This window comes from Euphorbia lathyris, chromosome 3, assembly GCF_963576675.1.
Source record: "Euphorbia lathyris chromosome 3, ddEupLath1.1, whole genome shotgun sequence".
Taxonomy (NCBI): Eukaryota; Viridiplantae; Streptophyta; class Magnoliopsida; order Malpighiales; family Euphorbiaceae; genus Euphorbia; species Euphorbia lathyris.
The window spans coordinates 13,125,133-13,132,162 of record NC_088912.1 but is presented as its reverse complement, the minus strand read 5'-3'; positions in this window follow the sequence as shown (position 1 = coordinate 13,132,162).

Sequence of the window (7,030 nt, the reverse complement as noted above, 5' to 3'; positions counted from 1 at the left end):
TCAAAATCTTTATTTTTAATAAAGTGGATTATGGATCTGTTGAAAATGGTTCAATTATTACTTAATCATCACGTTTATGGTGTTTGTTTAATGAGTTAGTAAATAAATTATATAGGATGCGATGGTTAAGCGGTTCATGGTTCGACGATCGTGTATTCGGTAGTCTATCGTTCAGAATGCTGTAAGTAGTTAATTATATACAAAGTTCCTTGTTTGCTTGTTCATATGTCTATTTAATTGTCTGTTATACTTGTAATGAATGTGAGTTAATTGAATGGTGTTGATTTGTTGAGATAAATTGTCTATTGGTTTGATCTTCGTGTTTAACATGTGTATTTGGTACATTGACAATAGTCATGTTGGTATAAATATGTTGAGAATGATGATGATAAAGATATGAGATGTGAAATTTTGATTATAGAAAATATAAGAGATTAAGAAAGCTTAACTGGGATAGTATATTTAATGGTTGCGATTGAAATGAGAAAAAATGAATATAAACACCGGGTATTTATTACGACAGGGTGTTAAGGTACCGGGTATTTGTTACGATAGGGTACCTAGAGATAGAAAACGGGATACCGGGTATTTGTTACGACAGGGTATCCCATGATATGGATATTATGGCCAAGCAACCATTGAGTATTACTGGACTAGAGTAAGCAGGGCCCTTGAATAAATTAATAGTAATTCATTAAGTATTGGATGTGTTGCTTGATAACTAATAATTATTAAATGCATGTAAACTGAATTGTATGCGCGTTTGGTTGTACTTTGTATATAGTTAGCTATCTTACTGAGCCTCCCAAGCTCACCCCACTCTCCACCAGTTTTCTTTTCAGGTTAATGTCATTAAATGCTTCGTGATGCTCGTTTGGATCGACCAGTATGTAGAGTCATCAGTTCTTAAGTGTACTCTTTTATTTCATAAAGGATTTTATTGGTTTGTGAGCATCAATTTGATGATAAATTGAATAGAAATTTATTTTTGTCCATATATTTAGGGTTTTTAAAACGGGGTGTTACATTAATGGTATCAGAGCGTCAGTTTTACGTTCCAGTGGGGTAGAGTATAATGAGTTAAGATACATACTGGCCGAGTGTCTAATGAAATTTTCTAAAGCATTGACTCTCATATTTTAATTTTAAGTTGCTTGATCATAATTTTTGAAACTAAGTTAACAGGCAAGGGTTAAAGAATATTATTTGTGGACATTGTCATTATTTAAACCATAGGCTTGTTAGTGCTTTTTTTCCCTTGCCAATGTTGTTTGAATTTTGCTGAATAAAATAATTTATCTACACATAAACTTGATATCTTATGCTTTCTATGATTTCTTATAAATTGTAACTAAATTAAATGTGAATATTATAGTTTTGTCTTTTTACATTGATTGAATAATTAAGTGTTGAGAAATATCAAAATTTGAAATTTGCATAGTCAATGTCGAATATATCCCAAGCCCGGACAAAGGAGGAGGGTTGCGGTAGGTTTGTGGCGCCCAGCGTAAAACTTAGTCACATCTTATGACATGAACCATAATATAAATACCGTTGGGGCGTTCCCTACTCAGCGACGCGCTGCACTTCCTAGACCCGGGTGTAGTGATAAATGTGCAAGGGTTGCTAGGTCGTCGCCCCGAAGCGGCGCGCCACTCCAGGACCCGGGGGTGGTGTCAAATATGCAAGGGTTGCGGGTAAATAAGCTAGTCCACGGTAATGGTAGGGGTAGGGGTAAGGGTAGTAGGTTACGCTTTGGGACATGGAACATAGGTTCTTTGACAGGAAGATTAGCTGAAATTGTAGATGTTATGAAGAGGAGGAGAATAAATATATTATGCCTACAAGAAACCAAGTGGGTTGGAGCTAAGGCTAGAGAGATAGCTCCTTGGGGTTATAAGCTTTGGTACTCAGGAAAGGATAAGGGTAGAAATGGAGTAGGTATTCTTATTGATAGGGAGTATATTGATGAGGTAGTAGCGGTGTCTAGGAAGAGCGATAGAATTATGAGTGTTACGCTAGTGATAGGGGATGAGGTTGTGAATGTCATTAGTGCATATGCGCCACAAATAGGATTAGATGTGTCTATAAGACAAGCTTTTTGGGATGACTTAGAGGAAGTGGTGCAACAGGTTCCTAGGGATGAAAAAATGGTACTAGGGGGTGATCTCAATGGACACGTGGGTTCTAGGCGAGATGGGTTTGAGAGTGTTCATGGAGGGTATGGTTTTGGAGATAAGAATGAAGCAGGAAATGATATTTTGGAATTCGCATCAGCCTATGACTTGAGTATCATGAACACATGGTTTATGAAGAGAACATCCCACTTAGTGACTTATCGGAGTGGCGGTAATGCGAGCCAAATTGACTTCTTCTTAGTAAGGAGTGCTTGGAGAAAGAGTTATATTGATTGTAAGGTGATCCCTGGTGAGAGTACGACAACCCAACATAGAGTAGTGGTGCTAGATTTTCGAAGTAGGAAATGTATAAGAAAACAAACACCTCAAATAGAGACTAAGATTAAGTGGTGGAAATTGCAAGGGGAGAATCAACAAAAATTTGTGGATGAGATGACCAAAAAAGATATTTGGACTTGCAATATGGATTCAGATATAGATTCGATATGGAATAAGATGGAGCATAGTATAAGGGAAGTAGCGAAGGAAGTTCTAGGGGAATCTAAAGGTAGCATGCCACCGGGTAAGGACACATCTTGGTGGACAGAAGAAGTACGACAAGCAGTAAAGAGTAAGAGAGAATCCTATAAACTATTGGGGAAATGTAGGAGTGACGAGAACTACGAAAAATACAAAGAGGCTAAAAGGGAAGTAAAGAAGGTCATACGAGATGCTAGAGCAAAGGTGAATCGGGATCTGTATACAAGATTGGATACGAAAGAAGGGGAAAGAGACATATATAGAATTGCTCGGATGAGAGATAGGAAGACGCGAGATCTCGGAAAAGTTAAATGTGTGAAGGATGTGGACCAGAAAGTCCTAGTTGGAGATAAGGATATCAAGGAACGATGGAGGTCCTATTTTGATGACTTATTTAATGGAGATCGCCAACAAGATGTTGGAGATATAAGTATCCATCACGATATGATAAATCATGAATGCCTGCGGAGAATTCAAAAGGGTGAAGTCAAAATGGCATTAAGTAAGATGAAGTTGAAGAAAGCAGTAGGACCTGATGGCATCCCTATTGAGATTTGGAGATGTTTGGGAGAAAGAGGAATCGAATGGTTGACGACGTTCTTCAACAAAATTTGGAGAAACAATAAGATGCCATCAGAATGGAGGAAAAGTACCTTAATCCCTTTGTATAAGAACAAAGGCGATGTCCAAGATTGTGCCAACTATCGGGGAATCAAATTAATGAGTCACACTATGAAACTTTGGGAGCGAGTGATTGAACAAAGGCTAAGGAGGACGGTGAAGATCTCGGAAAACCAGTTTGGCTTTATGCCGGGAAGATCAACTATGGAAGCCATCCATCTAATGAGACAATTAATGGAGCACTATCGAAATAAGAAGAAAGACTTGCATATGGTTTTCATTGACTTGGAGAAAGCATATGATAAGGTACCAAGGGAAGTACTTTGGTGGGCCTTGATAAGGAAAGGCATTTCGCGGAAATATATTGACATCATAAAGGACATGTATGAGGGAGTATGCACGAGTGTACGTACTAGTGTTGGGAAGACTGAAGAGTTTCCTATTACGATCGGAGTGCATCAAGGTTCCGCACTAAGCCCATTTCTTTTTGCCATCGTTATGGATGAACTAACAAGTTCACTTCAAGATGGTATACCATGGTGCATGCTGTTTGCAGATGATATTGTGTTGGTTGAGGAGACGAAAGAAGGAGTGGAGATGAAGTTGGAACTATGGAGGCAAACTCTAGAATCTAGAGGCTTTAAGTTGAGTCGAAGTAAGACAGAATATTTGGAGTGTAAGTTTAGCGGCCGTAGGAGTAGGGAGGCAGGGACAATCATCCTAGATGGGAGAGTTGTTCAGGCCTCGGATTGCTTCCGGTATTTAGGATCTATTATCCAAACGGATGGAGAAGTAGATGGAGATGTTGCTCATAGGATTAAAGCTGGTTGGTCGAAGTGGAAGAGTGCTACGGGTTTCCTTTGTGATCCCGGGATGCCTAATAGATTGAAGGGAAAATTCTACCGGACGGCAATTAGACCAGCATTGTTATATGGTACGGAGTGTTGGGCAGTGAAACACTGCCACATCCATAAGATGTCGGTGGCGGAGATGCGTATGTTGAGATGGATGTGTGGTCACACGAGAAAGGACCGGGTGCGTAATGAAATAATTAGGACAAAAGTAGGGGTCACATCTATTGAGAATAAAATGAGAGAAAACCGACTAAGGTGGTTTGGCCATGTGAGACGTAGAGGGCTTGATGAGCCGGTTAGGAGAACCGAAGAGTGGCAAAGGGATGTAGTGGTGAGGGGTAGGGGAAGACCTAAGCAAACTTGGAGGAGGGTGATCGAGAGTGATATGAGTTTATTGGGAATTGAGGAAAATATGGTAGTGGATAGGACGGAGTGGAGGGAGCGAATCTGTGTCGCTGACACGACTTGATTTTCACGGTTTTATATGATGGTTCATGTTAGCCGACCCCGAATCATTTCGGGACTAAGGCTTTGTTGTTGTTGTTGTTGTTGTAGGGTTGAGCCGCTTTCTATATTTAGTAGAATACATGAGGTGGAGTTTAACTAGGATTGACAATAAATAACTCTAAATATAATTACTAATTATTAAATAACTCTAAATAAACCTAATCCGTTAGTATTTTATGATGGGTAGAGAGATAATTAACAATAATTATTGTGATTATCTCTTGTTTTCAATTTTTTTTCCAGTGATTATGTTGGTGTCTTGGTGATAGTAAGACAATCAAGTAGGATGTTTTTTTTTCTGTCCATGGAGTATGTGAAATCATTTATTTTTATTTTTCTTCCTAGTGCATTCGCATATAGAAAAGCATTACTTCCTTACAATTGAGTTTTAGCATATTTTTAGAATGTGTACCATTATAAGATCTCTCCATGCTATGATTGCTCTTGAGTTAAATTTAATGCGATTTCAAATTTCAAGGTTCACATGTATTATTCTTTTTAAAACTTAATTTGTCAAAATATCAAAGGAATATGAACATTAATTTTTCAATTTTCCAAAGTTTCTGCTATAAGCATTCCTTTGATGAGTATTATCAATAGATAAAGAAAAAAATTCATTTGGCATTAGAATGAATATGCATTGATATTTAAAAAGTCTAAATCCATTAAATATTTTGTAATTATGAGGTTGTGTTGCTCTTACAGTATCATGTTTTTATATATTTGATTTAGTTGCATCAGAATCAATCATTAAATTTATCAATTAAAATAAATTAATCATATAAAAATAATGTGGGGTTTAATTGTTAATATAAGTAATGTTTATGGATAATAATGCTATTCTTTGTAATTATCCAGGAAGATAATACCTCATATCTTCTATCTAGCCTTTATTTACTTAAGTCTTCTAGGACTCTATTTTTCTTATCTTAGTTTGTATAGAACTCTCCCTCTCTTACGTATACATATGTAGCTCGGCCACTTTAGCTGTACAATTGTTATATATTATGCTATTCTCAGATATGATCACAAATACAATATATTCTATTGTTCTATTATTCAACATTAATGACACTAAATTGGGGAAATTTTATGTTCGTATTATTCCGATAAATGTTCATACGCTTAACTACTTTTCTAAAATTCTAAATATTAGATTTCTCTTTTTATTTTTATTTTTCCCTGGGATGAAAGTGATTTGGCAATCCAATTAATGACATTTGAAAATAAAAGTTATCTTGTTTTGGGTTGTATGTGATAACTGTATTTATGAACTCTGAATGGAGGGTCTGAATGTCTCGTCGAGTCTTATGTGTATCAAACTGTAAAACAGAACCAAGATTAGAGAGGAGTTAGAGTCCGGCGAAACCACTCCTTTACCTAAGTCAGTAGGTGCTTAAAAAGTATTGAAGAGTAAGGACTAAGTGTAAATTTTTTTGAGTTAACGTATCATAGGATGTGGCTATACCTGTCTATATATAGGTTTAGACCATATCTTTTGTCTGGTAGGAGTCATTTCAGTGTTAAGATTTCTTCTACTGTTAGGAGACTAGTCATAGGAGAAGTCCTTTGTAATATGGAACTCTTGACCTAGCTGCATAAGGCTTCCCCTATAAGGAAAACGTTCCATGGAGGTTTCTTACTGATCCGAGGGTCCTATTCGTTACGCATGGTGTTCAATATGATTCCTACAATTGTACGTGTATAATTTCGTTTTATACGATATCACTATGCATGTTCGTTTATTGCATGTCTTTTAACAAGATAGTTCTTACAGTTTATAATTAATTACCGAGTCTTAACTTCTTGGATATATAAGTTATATACTTACAAGTTTAATAATAGAAATGTTTACTGCATATATTTTCAGGAATTAATATATTAATGATAATATTTCTTTCAGGTCTTTTTTAATTTTATTTGGTTAGTTCCTGACAATATTTTGTTAGTTCCTTATGGTCTCTTTTCATTTTATTTTATAGCGTTGTCAAAATTATATAAATATATATATATATGGAATTATTTAATGAACTGGTATTGCATTTAAATTGAGTTTTAAACCCAAGGTGATGATGATAATTCTTCTTAATTTTACTTTTAAAATTATTTTCTTTTCGGTTAATTAATCCCTTAATTGCAATATATAAAATTTCATTCTTATATTATATATGTTTTCTTGTTGACACTTTACTTTTATGCACTTCTTTTTATATAGAGTCAATACAATTTCAATATACATCACTTATAAATTTCGAGGACGAAATTTCTTTTAGAGGGGAAGAACTGTAACGTCCTCAAAATTTAAATCCTAGAAAATTAATAATGGTCCCTGAGAACACTCTAACGACCAAGTCAGTAACCAAGTCTAGAGAGAGACGAAATTAAATGTAG